The 15185-nt window shown below is 40.3% G+C and overlaps 1 pseudogene; it reads right to left on the bottom strand.

The window, feature by feature from the left end:
* Positions 1-4166: 4166 nt before the first annotated feature.
* On the bottom strand, positions 4167-15185 carry LOC121275245 (annotated as a pseudogene).

Below are 15185 nucleotides of genomic sequence, written 5' to 3'. Positions count from 1 at the left end.
GTGAGGTTACACATTTTGGCAGGAAGAATAGTGGAGCTGAATGTTGCTTAAATGGAGGAAGGTTGGAGAAAGCTGCAGTGCAGAGGGATTTGGGGGTCCTCATGCAGATAATAGGAGAGGAAAATGAAATGTTGGCCTTTTTTCAAAGGGAATGGAGTATAAAAATAGGGAAGTCTGGTTAAACTTATGCAAGGCACTAGTTAGACTGCAACTAGAATATTGTGAACACTTTGGTCCCCTTATCTAAGGAAAGATATACTGGCATTGGAGGCAGTCCAGAAAAGGTTCACTAGGTTGATCTCAGGTATGGAGGGGTTTTCTTATGGGGAGAAGTTGAGATGGTTGGGCCTGTACTCATTGGAGTTTGGAAGAATGAGAGGCGGCCTTATTTAAACAGATAAGATTCTTAGGGGGCTTGACAGGGTAGATGTTGACAGGTTGTTTCCCCTTCTGGGAGAGTCTAGAACCAGGGGGCATAATCTCAGAGTGAGGGGGTGCCGATTTAAGACAGAGATGAGGAGGAATTTCTTCTCTCAGAGACTTGTTAATCTGTGGAGTTCTTTATCACAGAGGGCTGTAGAGGCTGGGTTGTTAAGTATTTTCAAGGCTGAGATAGACATATTTTTAATCAGTAAGGGAATCAAGGGTTATGGCGAAAAGGCAGGAAAGTGGAGTTGAGGACTATCAGATCAGCCATGATCTCATTGAATGGTGGAGCAGGCTCGATGGGCTGAATGGCTCCTACATCTTCTGGTCTTATGGTAAGTACATTCACTACACATTTTGCAATTACTGAATTATGGTTGAAAGTGTTTGTTTTACTTTGGTGTTCAAGAATAACCATTAAAATTCCATTTGTTATGACACCAATATGCTTTATTAAATGGCGAAATAATTTTAAATGACAAAACAATATTCAAAATGGTACAATATTATACATAACAGTCAGTATTACTGAAACAAAAACAGAAAATGCTGGAAAACTCAGCAGGTCTAACAGCATCTGTGGAGAGAGAAACAGAGTTAACATTTCGAGTCCGTATGTCTCTTCTTCAGAACATCTGGACTCGAAACGTTAACTCTGTTTCTCCCTCATATTAACTCTGTCAAAGTGAAACTTCCTTCCAGCCCAAAACATAGGCCCTGATATCAGAGGGTTCGGTGCCAGGTGAGGAGGTTTCCACTTTGGGAATTTCTTTGGTTCTGTCATTCAGTTCTCTGGACAATGAGGTTGGCCACCAGGAGGTCCAAGTGTCAGTCTTTCTGTAAAATTGACACCCTAGTCAAGAAAACCAAGGGAAAACCATTGGAAAACTCTTCCAGGTTACTGGTGCTAAGGAACTGGAAGAAATGTGCTTGTCCGATTTTCCCATTGCTCCCCATTTCTGACTGGCTCAGGTATTTACCACATCTTTGTAATGTGGTGACTTCCTCTGACTGATCAGAGATCATTGGTGCTCAATCTGCTGCACTTCAATCACTTAAACAGACAATTGTGCTGTCAGTGCCAAGTGATCCAGCCATTTGGGGAACTGGTAAAGCCACAAACAGACACTGGGTTGTCTACCCTTTCCACATGTGCAGCTCTCTCTCTCTCTGCAAATCTGCAGTAGCTTTATTAGATTTCACCTTGGCCTACTGTTTGTCTCCTGCTCTTGACTTCTTTTTTCCTTATTTTCCTCATCAACATTCTCATATCAGTTTCTCTCCAGAAGGTGTTGATTAAGCAGTGGTTCTATGGGCACAGAGGCTACATGAGCCTATTTGGTTCTTTTACCCCCACCTGATACCCAGGAGGAGTCTTTGGATAAAGATCAAGAGTAGGAACCTAGGCATTTTTTTGCCACCCCAGGCCATAGGGTCTGAGCACCTTTGTTGCTCCCCTAACAGTGATGAGCTAACTCAGCAGTCAGGTTTTCAAACTTATAAGTTTCAGAATTGTTTGGTAGCTTTAGGCTCTGGATAACCTCGGTAAGTCAAGCGGAAATCTAATATTGTTAGTTCTCCAAGCCCTGGTCCATCATTGTTACTTATGCAGAATATTGTCCAGGTAATCCTCCATCCTGCTTTGACAACTTTTCGGATTTGCTTTGAATTTTTGATGGGTAATGTTTTCATTGAGTTATGTGGTGGATTCCACAGTTAGCACATTTTTACAAATCTGCAGCTTTGTGTGATAATTAAGTATTAGCTGCAGGCGACACTGCAATTTGGATCATTCATGAACCATGAACTAACCACTAGTTTTCATTCTAAGAGAGATCTTTAAATGTGGCTGTTGTTTTCCCCATTCCTTTTGTACACAAGATTACATGGGATATACGGCATAGGAAAATGCCATTTGACCCAACCAGTCCACATTGGCACTTATGCTCCATTTGAACACCTCCCATTTTTCCTCATCTAAATCTATCATTGTAACCCTCTATTCATTTCTCCCTCATATGCCTGTTCAGTTTCCTTTTAAATGCATCCAAACTATTTGCTTCAAATAATCCCTGTCATAACAAGTTCTACATTCTCAACACTCTTTGGGTAAAAATGTTTCTTCTAAATTTCCTATTGGATTTATTTGCCCATCCTGCAAGGTTATTAATATCCTCTTGCAATTTGTTGCAGTACTCTTCAGTATTGACTATCTCTCCCAGCCTCAGCTAATATGGAGTCATCTGCAAATTTGGAACTTGTGTTGTTGATTTCAAAGTCCAAATCTGTGGTAATTATAGTTTCTGATAAATGTAGAACTGTAGCTTTAAGAGTAATCCTGTGTTGTAAGCTATCATGATCTGTGTAAACCAATGGGTTAGCAACATGGGGAACCTCTAGGAAAGAGTTCTCCTTTAGTATTGGAGTTAGATGCATACATGTAGCTGCTGCTGCTGTCTTGTAAATAAAGTTCAATGTTTCCACCAAGAAATGTTGCCTGGAAAAGCAACTCTATAACCAAATCATAAATGTAAATTGTGAACAGCAGTGATCCCAGCACTGAACCTTCTGGAATTCCACTTCTCACCATGTGACACTCTAAATAATTGCCCTTTACTCCCACTCTCTGCTTTCAGCCTTGAATCCAGCTAGCAATCCATTTTCCACATGTTCCCTGACTCCGCATACTCTGATCATAATCATTAGTGTGTTACCAGGCACTTATCAAAAGCTGTTTGAAAATCCAGATAAACGCATTATCACTACTTTACCATCATCTACTCTCTCTTTTACCTCCTCAGGCAAGATATTTCCTTTTGAAATCCACAATGAATGTTCATTATTAATCTTTTCTTTGCTGGATGTTCTTCTATTCTCTCTTTCAGTAGAGGTTTTTCTATCACCAATGTCAAGCTGACTGCTCTATAAGTTCCTGGGCATGCTCTGTTCACCTCCTTAAATGTAGGAATGATGTTAGCTATCCAGCAGTCATCTGGTACTATACCTTATTCAATATAATTATTCATTATATGTAGTAATGCCTCTGCTAGCTCTTCCCTAGATTATTTAAAATGTGTGGATGCAATCCTTTCAGACCAGGGGTTTTATACTCTTTGAGTTTGATGAGGTTAATCAATACAACCCCCCTTTTTTATTTTAAATGCACTTATCTCATTATTCCCATCTCATCATTCTATGGCATGTCCACTTATTCTATCTCCCTGGAAAATACTGAAGTGAATGATTATTTAATATATTTGCCATCTCTCTACTGGTACCTGTGGTATTAGCCTCTCTTAATGGTCTTATTCCTATCCCAACTATCCTTTCTTTATTGATGTGTTTGTAAATTATTTTACTTTTTTGCTTGATAATTAATGTCTTAATTCATCCTTACCTTCTTAATTACTTTCATTTATTTAATTTCACTGCACTTTGTAATTTTTAATGTTTTCTTAAACTGTGAACTCAAAGCATAAACAGATCTAATTGAATGGCGGAGTAGGCTCAAGCGCCTGAATGGCCTTTTTCTGTCCTATTTCACATGTTAGTATGTTTGTATGTGCCTTACAGTTATGTTGCACAGTAGGTGGGGCTTGGCAAAGGGCATACAGAGTTCAGTCATTTGAAATGTAGAGAAAACAATTAACGTGATCAGGGAGGGTGGTGTTCAGGGTATAGTAAGATGATAGACATGCTTGACATGATGGTCGCTATGGGGCTGTGCCAATGTGTATTCCTTAAAGCTTTTTTGAAGGTATTTTCTTCATCAGCTTCCTTTTTGTATTTTTCTCTGGTCTGAAAAAGATAATGTAACATTTTGGGCCAAAAATGCGCAAAAGCAAACCAAAGCTGGATGACAAAATAGCCAAGATTTCAACAGCTACTGTGTACTTACCAGGTGAGCTTACATAAGCTGGGATGAACTTTAACCATACTGCACAGAAGATAAGTATGCTACAGGTTATGAGCTTTGCTTCATTGAAATTGCCTGGTAGCTTTCTAGCCAGAAAAGCTAATAAAAAACACAAGCATGATAAAATGCCAATGTAGCCTAATACACAGTAGAAGGCAATTGGAGACCCCACGTTACATTCCAGAATAACCTTTGTATTATGATATTGCATGTATTTTGTTGGGAATGGAGGAGCTACAACAAGACAGGTGACGCATATCAGAATTTGGATGGAAGTACATATACAAACGATGAGCCTTTGTTGCAGAGGTCCAAACCATTTCATCGGATTCTTTTGGGGAACAGTTGCCTTAAATACCATCAGCACGACAATCGGTTTCCCCAGTAAACAGGACATGCAAAGGACAAATGTGATGCCAAACAACGTGTGCCTCAGTACACAAGACCAGACTGAAGGCTTGCCAATAAATGTAAGTGAACATAGAAAACAAATTACCAATGAAAACAGCAGCAGAAAACTTAGTTCAGAGTTGTTGGCCTTAACTATGGGTGTATTTTTGTGATATAGGAATACTGAAGCAATAACCAAAGTGATGCATGCTCCAATTAATTCAACCATCATCAGGATAATCCCCATCGTATCTTCAAAGGAGAGGAACTCAATTTCTTTCAGTAGACATCTTTGGCCATCATCACTGGACCAGTATTCCAGAGGGCATTTCATGCACTCTAATGAATCTAAAAGAATTTAATCAGCAATAGATACTTGTTAATAATTAACTACAAGCTTCTGTTATTCCAAGACTCAAAGAATTGTGTAGCTCAGAAGAAGGCCATTCAGCCCATTGTCCCTGTACTAGCTCCCCTACTCTATGATCATTACTTTGCAATTTTTTTCCTTTTCAAACACAGATATCCAATTTTAATTTGACAGTTGAATCTGCTTCCATCATCCCATTCAGGCAATAAATTCCTGATCATAACTCCCCGTGTTAAAATTAAAATTCTCCTCATCTCCCTTCTAGTTCTTTTGCCAATTGCTTTAAGCTTGTGATCTTTGGTCATCGACCCTCCTGCCAATTGAAACTGTTTTGCCTTATCTACTTCATCGTAATCTTTCTCAATACTTTCATATTAAAGAATTTGTGATTTCAAATGCTATGATTCTAGTGAAGGTTATACAAGTTTTTAATAAAACTTTTAAATGGAAAATGACATTTACTAACTTGTTGTATTGCTGATTTCACCTTCAGCACATGGTATGCAGTCAAAGCAGCAAATGTATTGTCCATTTTGTATGACTTTCCTTGTGCCATATGGGCAGCTTTCACTGCATACAGACTGTGGGACCTTCAAAACAAAAGAGAAAAAAAATGTTAAAATTTGTAGCTGAGATTTTAAGGATGAAAACTTTTTGGGGGTGGTGGGTGGGGGGGATCTTATCTGTTCAGTACAAATCAAGCATCTGCTCTAACCTCCAAATGTACTGAATAGGAAGCTTTGCACCATTACCATCACCAGGCCTAATTTAAAAGCAATTGTGAACTACCAACGCTATCTGAATTCACTATATTGGGAAGGCAGGAAATCATGACCTTTTAGGAGAAGTGCACATTTTGATGCTGGATAATAGGCAACAATATTCTGGGATTGCAATCATGATTTTAGCCATGGATCCTTGAACCACTGCAGTCCATTTGGTGTAGGTACACCCACAGTGCTCTTAGGAAGGGAGTTCCAGAATTTTGACTGAGTGACAATGAAGGAATGATGATAAAGTTCCAAGTCAGAATGTGGGACTGTTCCCATGCACCTGCTGTCCTTCTCCTTCTAGGTGGTAGAGGTTGTGGATTTGGAAGTTGCTGTTTAAGGAGGCTTGATGAGTTGCTGCAGTGCATCTTGTAGATGGTACACGCTGTGCATCGATGGTTCAGGGAGAGAATGTTTAAGGTGCTGGATGGGGTGCCAATCAAGAGGGCTACTTTGTCCTGGATGGTGTTGAGCTCCTTGAGTGTTTGTGAAGCTACACTCAGCCAGGCATGTGGGGTGTATTCCATCACACCCCTGACTTGTGCCTTGTAGACGATGGATGAGCTTTGGGGAGTCGGGAGGTGATTTACTTGCTGCAGAATTCCCAGTCCCTGACGTGTTCTTGCTGCCACAATTTTCATATGCCTGATTCAGTTCAGTTTCTGGTCAATGGTAACCTGCAGATTGTTGCTGGGCGATGGGAGCTTCAGCAATGATAATGCCGTGGAGTATCAAATTAAGACAGTTAGATTCTCTTTTGTTGGAGACAGTCATTTCCTAGCACAATGGTGATGCAAATGTTACTTGACATTTATCTACCCAAATTTTAATATTGTCCAGGTCTTGCTGCACGAGAGTACAGACAGATTCAGCATCTAAGATGTCATGAATGATACTGAACACTGTGCAATCATTAGCGAACATCCCCCACTTCTGACCTTATGATGGAGGGGAGGTCACTGATGAAGGAGCTGAAGTTGGTTGGGCCTAGTACTACCTTGAGGAACTTCTGCAGTGAGGTCCTGGGGCAGAGATGATTGACCTCCAACAACCACAACCATTTCTTTTGTGCTAGGTATGACTTCAACCAATGAAGACTTTTCCTCCTGATTCCAACTAACTTTAATTTTGCTCCATGATGACACACTCAGTTAAATGCTGCCTCGATTCTCACTTCACCTCTTGCATTCAGCTCTTGACTCCATGTTTGGACCAAGACTGTAATGAGGTTTGGAACAAAATGACCCTGGCAACCCCCAAACTGAGCATCAGTGAGCAGGTTATTGCTGTGTAAGTGCAGCTTGATAACATTGTTGACAACATCTTCCAGCAGTTTGCTGGTGATTGACAGCAGATTGATGAGACAGTAATTGGCCGGATTGGGCTTGTTTTGCTTTTTGCAGAAAAAACATACCTGGCAAATTTTCTACATTGTCAGGTAGATGTCAATGTTGTACCAGAACACCTTGACCAGGGGCATGGTGAACTCTGAAGAAATCTTCAGTACTACTTGCTAGGATGTTGTCTTGCCATAGTCTTGCTGTATGCAGTACCTTCAGCCATTTCTTGATATCATATAGAGTGATTCAGATTGGCTGAAGACTGGCATCTGTGATTCTGGGAACCTCAGGAGGATTCTGAGACAAATCATCCACTTGGCACTTTTGGCTGAAGATAGATGCAAATGCTTCAGTGTTGTCATTTGCACTGAAGTGCTGGACTTCCCCATCAGTGAGGATGGGGATATTGTGGAGCCTTATCTGCAAGTTAATTGTTTAATTACCCGCCACCATTCATGACTGGATGTGATAGGACTGCCAGCTTGGATCTGATCCATTAGTTACGGGATTGTTAAGCTCTGTCTATCGCATGCTGTTTCCACTATTTGGCATGTTGCAGTTTCAACAGGTTGGCACCTTATTTTTAGGTATGCCTGATGTTGCTCTTGGCATGCTCTCCTGCACTCCTCAGTGAAGCAGGGTTGATCATCTGGTTTGATGGCAATGGTAGAGTGAGGGATATTCCAGGTGGTCACATTATTGATTGTGCTTGAATACAATTCTGCTGCGACTTTTGGTCCACAGTGCCTAACGGATGCCCAGTTTGATGCTAGTCAATGGAAGTGAATTCAGTAGTAACTTTCAAAATGGAATTAAATAAATACTTGATGGAATAAAACTGTAGTGCTATGGGGAATGAGCACGGGAGTGAAAGTAATTGGATAAAGCTTCAAACAACCAGCATAAAAACAATGGTCTGTGTTTGTGCTGTAAAATTCTATGATTTCCATTTCTGTGAAGAGGTGGTTTGTGACATCACCTCCAAATGGCCTGGCCCTCTTCCCCTAATAAAGTAACAACTCATTAAACAAAGAAACATTGATTTTTAACAGAGGCTTACTCTTGTTTTGTTCCCATGCCATATAATACTATCTTCATTTATCATAAATTGTTTTCCTGTTGCTGCGGATGCATCGAAATAACCAACGGTTACTTGTTCAACCAAACCATTCTTGTTCTTCTGTCAGTTTATAATATCATATGATGCAGTAGGATCCCCATTTGGATCAAAATATACATGCTCTCCAAGGCGATTTGCAAATCTTACTTCTTTCAAATGCTGGAGTAGCATGGAGTAGTGACCAGAAAGCAGTTTAGTTATTTAAAGCAATTCAAAGATATGTTAAGGTATTCATTTTAAGACATTCAAATACCATAGTCCACTTTTAATTTTTTTTTAAGAAACGTGATTAATGGTAATACCAATAACTTCAACCGTAATGTACTGTATACAGCAAGTGAAAAATTTTTGATTGGCATCTTCTTCCCCACTCTCCCTTGGCCATTTCAGTTTTCTTGGTTACCAAGGGATCTAACTTGTGCAGATGTTGTTTTCCACGATACTGATCATTTCTCTGTAGTTTAACCAACTATTCATTCTACATATATGAGTCTTTACAGTGATTGTCGTTGAACTATTTGATTACAGTGAGATCACAGTAAACCCCAATCCTGTCCCCATTCAGTGTGCACACAAATCCATGATTCAATTCAGATCATTGCATACAAAACAAAGGCAGGAGCCCTGGTTGTTTACCTCCTCCTAATCTCTGGATTATAGGAACAATGCTGGAACCTTGCTTCCAATCCTGCATGGATACAACATGGATAATAAACTGATCCTGGGTCTTGCCAATTTTTTACATCTTTCCACAATGGGCAATATAGTGGAGTCTGCTATAAGGCAGACTAGTTGAGGTGAACAGCATAGATGCATTTAAGGGGAAGACTGATGAACACAAAGCTAATAGAAGTTCATGCTGCTCAGTTGAGATGCAGTGGGAAGATGCTCAGATGACAAAACCACTGGCATAGAACAGTTGGGCTGAGTGGCTTGTTTATATGCTGTAGGCTTTATTCGATTTTATACATTATGAATCTATAAACCTGGGTTGGGTCAAGACATTTATTTTTAATGATGGTGCATTGTCACTGTCATTTCTTTATTTATAAATGTTTAAATAAAATTGTAATTTGCCATAAACCATCCTAACAATGAAAGCCATGAGTACAGTTTATAGATCTGCATATTTGAAATTGGCATTGTTAAATTCAGCATTAAAATATTAATTGGAATATTTCTCTTATCTGCCATGGCTTGATGTTTGAAACATTGGCACAGAGATAAGTTCCCAAAAATTCATCTTCACAAAATAGCAAGCTACAGAGTCCATGACCTATGGCATAAACTGCTTTGTAGACATTATAGGAAACTCTCAACTGAGTTACGTCAAAGAAGGAGTTATTCACTTTGAGTAAGTTTTCATGCCCTGTACATTTCTTGGTACTGAGCACAGATATGTTAAATGTGCAACCAAACATTGTTTCCCAGAAAGCATTTACAAAACCATTAGTAGAATACGATGTAGAGCGTAGACTCATAAGGGAATGTTTAATTTCTGGGATTGCCATTTTGCGACTTGCAAATCCTATCGTTCCCCCGAGAGATTTGAAATTGTGTTTTGTGGAGGGTCTTGCTGCTGTAATCCATGCTTCACTGGCTATCCACTGAATCCCAGTGATATTCTGATGGACAATTTCCTTCAGCAAAGGGTAAAGGTCACCCTCGGAAGCAAAAGCCAAGATAACCTTTGCAGTTTACGTTTTTATAATGTCTACAATCTTGAGTATTCTTTCTTTAGAATATGTTCTGAGAACCATTTCTGAGAAAGCGATGCAGGCTCCAGCTTGTTCAATGAGCTCACTAAATGCTTGGATTCCATAGCGACCATATTCATTGTCACCTCCAATGGTCCCAATCCAAGTCCAGCCAAAATGTTCTACTACCTGAGCTAAAGCCTTCGCCTGAAAGAAATCACTTGGTACAGTTCTGAAAAATGTAGGGAATTCTTGCTTGTTGCTTCGACATGCACAAGTAGAAAAATAGCTGACCTGCAAAGTTTTTAAGAAAAATGAAATTAAGTGTCATGATATGTAGTCTTCTTTTGGGACATGGCCGATTAACAATAGTGTTTTCCTTTAGGACCTTGTGCAAAAGTATATTTACAGTTAAAAGTAACTGTACATTCAGTTCAAACAAAATCTGAACCAGTTTCTCAATGGAACGAAGATCATGAGGTACTTGTAATATTAATAAGAATCAGAGTAGTTTCCCAGACTATACTTAGGATGCCCCAGGGGGTCACAGCAATATTTCAATTACTCCCCCCTCATTATCTCAGTTTTGATCTGGAGTTTTGCCTCCAGATCATGGTTCTGGGTGAATTGGAAAGTCTATGAATTGTGATGCATGAGGCTGGATGGTCCTGTAGGTCGTTTTCATCTGTTAACACTAATAGCTACGAAGTTAGGTGGGCTCTATTATGGACTTTCACTCCTCCACATTATATTCCTATATTCACTGTGCCCAAGAGATCTAATAGCTATAAACGGAGGAAGAGGAAAGCCTGCAATATAATGTTCAGGTGCAAAGCAGGGAGCAGCTGAACCACTGATTTAAGCCATGTTTAAAAAGTACAACAAACCGCACCCCCACCCCCCCGCCCCCCCCCCCCCACCCCCCCACCGCCCCCACAACTCAATTGAAGTTTATATTTGATAGACCAGGTTTACACCCTGCTGCTCTCAATTCTAAATACTTTGAGTCTCCATAATTCAACGTACAAACATCCAGTCAGGTTTCTGCCCCTGCCCCAATTCTAAAATGGCCCTTATTAAAGGCAAAAGTTGCATCCAGTGTAGCAATGACCATGGTAAACTATTCCTCCTCAGCCAATAGGAAGCCTCTGATACAGCTGGACATGCCATCTTCCTTCCATATCTCTCCTTCATCATCCAGCTGGGTGGAGATCACTCTAGCCTGGTGCCATACATATCTATCTAGACACAGTCAGAGAATCATTTGCAATAGTTTCTCTTCCAGACACTTCACAATAACTTCTGAAACCCTCCAACAATCTATCCTTGGCTCCTTCCTATTTCTCATTTACACACTGCCCCTCAGCAATATCATCCAAAAGTACATCAGGTTTCACATGTGCACAGATATGAATTACTTCTCTCCAACTCACCATTACGTCTCTCGACCCCTACAATGTTTCTGATTTGTCCCTGATTACCAACATCCATTACTGGATGAGCAGTAATGTCCTGCTGCTAAACATTGGGAAGACAGAAGCCATTGCCTTTGGTCCCTATCACAAACCTGTTCCCTAGCCATTGAATCTACCTTTTCCCAGGCAACTGTCCAAGACTGACCAGGCCACATGTATCCTTGGTATGATATTTGGCGCCAAGGTGAGTTTTTGATGACATATCCACCAGCATTGCCTATTCCCCCTTCCATAACATTACTCAACTCTGCCCTTGCCTCAACTAATCTGCCACTGAAACTGCTATCCATAACATTGTTATCTCTGGAGTCGACAATTCCAATGCTCTCCTGACTAGCCTCCTATTTTCCACCTTCCAGAACTTAAGGTTATTGAAAATTCTGGTACCCACATCCAAGCCTGCACCAAATGCCATTTAATTACTGGCTCTGAGTTTTCTGGCCTGCATTGGCTTCTGATATGTCAATGTCACAATTTTTAAATTGTCAGCTTTGTTTCCAAATCTCTCAATGTCCTCATGTCTCGCTGAATCCATCTCCAATCCAAAACACTCCCAAGATCTCTGTACTCCTCCAATCCTGACCTCTTGCACAACCCAAGTTTTCTTCGCCCCACCCGTAGTGACCATGTATTAATTTGCATATAAAACCAAGGCCTGAAATTCGGTTCTTGGACCTCTTCTCCTCTTTACCTTTCTCTTCTCATTTAAGTTGCATCTTAAAATCTACCTCTTTGACCAAGCTTTTGGTCATATGTCTGAATCAGCACAAAAAATCTAGGATGACACCCTGATACAACACTGTTGGAGGTGCCATATTTTGGATGAGATCTCAAGCTAAGGACATGCACACCCTCTCAATAGGAGACAAAACGTTCCATGTCATTTTTATTGAGAAAAAAACAGTGGAGCTATCCTGGTGTCCTGACCAAAGTTCACAAATTACTTCTATAATAACTCCTCAACTTCCTAATTAATCTAGCTCCTAGTTGCACCTCTGTTAAGGCAACAGTAAAACAACATAGGTTTCAACAGACCAGGCAAAGCACACAATACTCTATTCAAAGTGAATTCTCTTAGCTTCCATTCCTATAGACAACAGCTTGACACATAAACGCTGGAGGCTTTTCACAGTTGGTAGATCTTAGAATGTCTCCTTTCCTTAGACATAACCTAATCTCCCTTATACATGTTTCTCCCTTTTTAATGTAAACTCCATTGGCCTAAAAGGTCTTTGCAACTTTACATTTTCCATAATATAAATCTTCCATAGTACTCATTATCAGTAATCTTTGGGAAAAATAAACACACTGTTTAGCGTAGTCTTTGTCGGCTAGGTGTAACACCTTACTATCTCTTGGAAATTTACAGCTCTGGTTTATCAAAAAATGCAAATGTTCTTCACACCTCACATTCTAAAACTTCAGCCATGTTTATGTATTTAGCATTTCAAACTTAGTTTCCCTTCTGGTGCCATCAAAGCACCCAGACCAGCTGTTGAAATCCACAGACACACACAGAGAATCTAATCTAACCCCCACTGTTAACCTACCTTTACAACAAATTACAATAACATTATGAAAATTATTATATTTTCACAACAGCAGGGTGTAGCGCTATGAGCAGTGTGTCAGGTTAGTATGGAGGTGGATAGCAAGTGGAATTTGAATATGCATTCACTGACCTTGACTACTTGTGTGAGTTCACTTTGCTTTCTTCAGCATTGACCTAACTAGCAATCTGTTCCCATCCTCTTTTAAGTGTTTAGTTCAAGATCCTCCTGGCCAGCAATTCCCCAGCCCCCAGGAAAATATGACTCCCTCCTCCTTTCCACCTCATGTATTAAGGCCTCCAGTACTAAACCAGGGGACCTTTTCTCTGGCCTGCTGTTCCACTGTTCTTCCTGCTCAGAAACTCTTTCACATCCACTTCCATCCTCTGCTGTTGCCAGAACGCACCTCCCATTTGAGAGGTGCAAGCTGTCTTTAAAAAGCGCAGGCTAGCACAAACCTGGGCCCCCTGCTTGAACATGCAGGTACTCAGTGTTGCATTTAGCACTGGGCTGTACACTACAATTAAGGAGATAAGCAGGCAGTTTGCATGCAGGCTGCATCACTTCCATCATATAGAGCTACACTAAATGTTGCGAATGGAGGTTCGTACACTTGTTACTTGATCAACTTTTAGTTTCTGTTGTCTCATTTCCCTGCTCAAGTATCAGATTGTGAAATTCAACGGAACATTGGAGCTTTCCCTTTTCATCTTGATGGGTGCTTTGCTCCACCACTAGCCTGGTTATTTCTACTTATTACTTCTTGCAACCATCAGTATTAGAATGGTCCGTAATCCTTTTGCCACATGTTGGCCATTTGATCTGTTGCTTCAGTATGTTTGAGGCACTGCAGTGAAGAGTACGCTTCTGATACTGTTGCTTCCCACTCCTCCCAGGATTAAAGGTTCTCCATTTTATTGTTCCATTAATTTGCCTCTGGCATTGGTTGAAAATCACATGAAGTTGCTGAAGCAATTGTATTGCTACAGCAGCAGAGCCCACTCCATGCACAAAGAGTTGATTTCCATGAGGAAAGTTAGCAGAACTGGGAATCCAAAATGAGTATCCAATCACTTTGAACTCAGGAAGATGGGACAGGGTCACAATGGGTCAGATTTTTTTCTTAACATACTTTCATGGGTAATACTGCCATTGGGGATTCTAACAGTTGTTGAGGAAAATCACCCTCCAGGGTGGAGAAAGATATTAGAGCAGATGCAAAATATAATCACAAAATACTCTTCTAATATTATAACAGCAGATAGTATGACAAAATGGATTTAAATCCCAGGGACTCAAATGATATTGAACAGAAGGGTGAACAGGAAATAGGCTATGTGCTAAATAATTATTTAGTTTATACCTGTGACGGAACCAAAGGTATACCATCAAAGATTAATAACATGCCTTTTATGCACTGCTCCTGAGAAATTGGCCACACTGGAACCATTTGTGGGTTCACATGGAGGATTCCTGCATACCAAAGGCAGTATTCTACAGCAGATTGAGCATAGGAACCTGCACCATAGGAGCCACAAACCTAGATGCAAAGCCAGTCTTCCAGCTTGTAAATTGAACCCCTCTACAATGGAAATAAGAGCTCAGCTGAGATCCACGTGGGAAGTCTCTGGCATCGAGCAATCTCAAAATTTGAGGAGAACAGAGACAGGTCCCTACAGGAAAAGTGAGCATCCCACAAATCTGGTCCCTTCACACATTTCTCCAACAGTGATTTCATATGTACCATCTGCAATCGGATCTGCAAATTCAGATTTAGTTTAACCTTACATGTGAGATGGCACCAGCCTAAATGCTAAACACTTGGTCTGAATTGCTGAACACTCAGTCATCAAAGTGACAGGAGAATCCATCAACTGTGATGTTAATAAAGCCACATCCTGAATAGACTGATAGAGCTAAAGCCAATAAACCACACGAGGCAGATAACAACAAATTCAGGTCATTTTCTTAGGTTTGGTGACATCAGTCACTTCTGTAAGTCTTTCCAAATTTTCCGTACCCATTTTCTGTGGAATTGCATCATAGCATCCAATATCTCCTTATGCAATATTACAAAACCTGGTACAACAATGTCCAATAATCTGCTGAGAAAGTAATGGCAGGTAACCAT

The sequence above is a fragment of the Carcharodon carcharias genome, chromosome 2, assembly GCF_017639515.1.
Source record: "Carcharodon carcharias isolate sCarCar2 chromosome 2, sCarCar2.pri, whole genome shotgun sequence".
In the NCBI taxonomy this organism is placed as follows: domain Eukaryota; kingdom Metazoa; phylum Chordata; class Chondrichthyes; order Lamniformes; family Lamnidae; genus Carcharodon; species Carcharodon carcharias.
The sequence above is the reverse complement of the archived record's forward strand: the minus strand, read 5'-3'. Positions and strand labels throughout refer to the sequence as shown.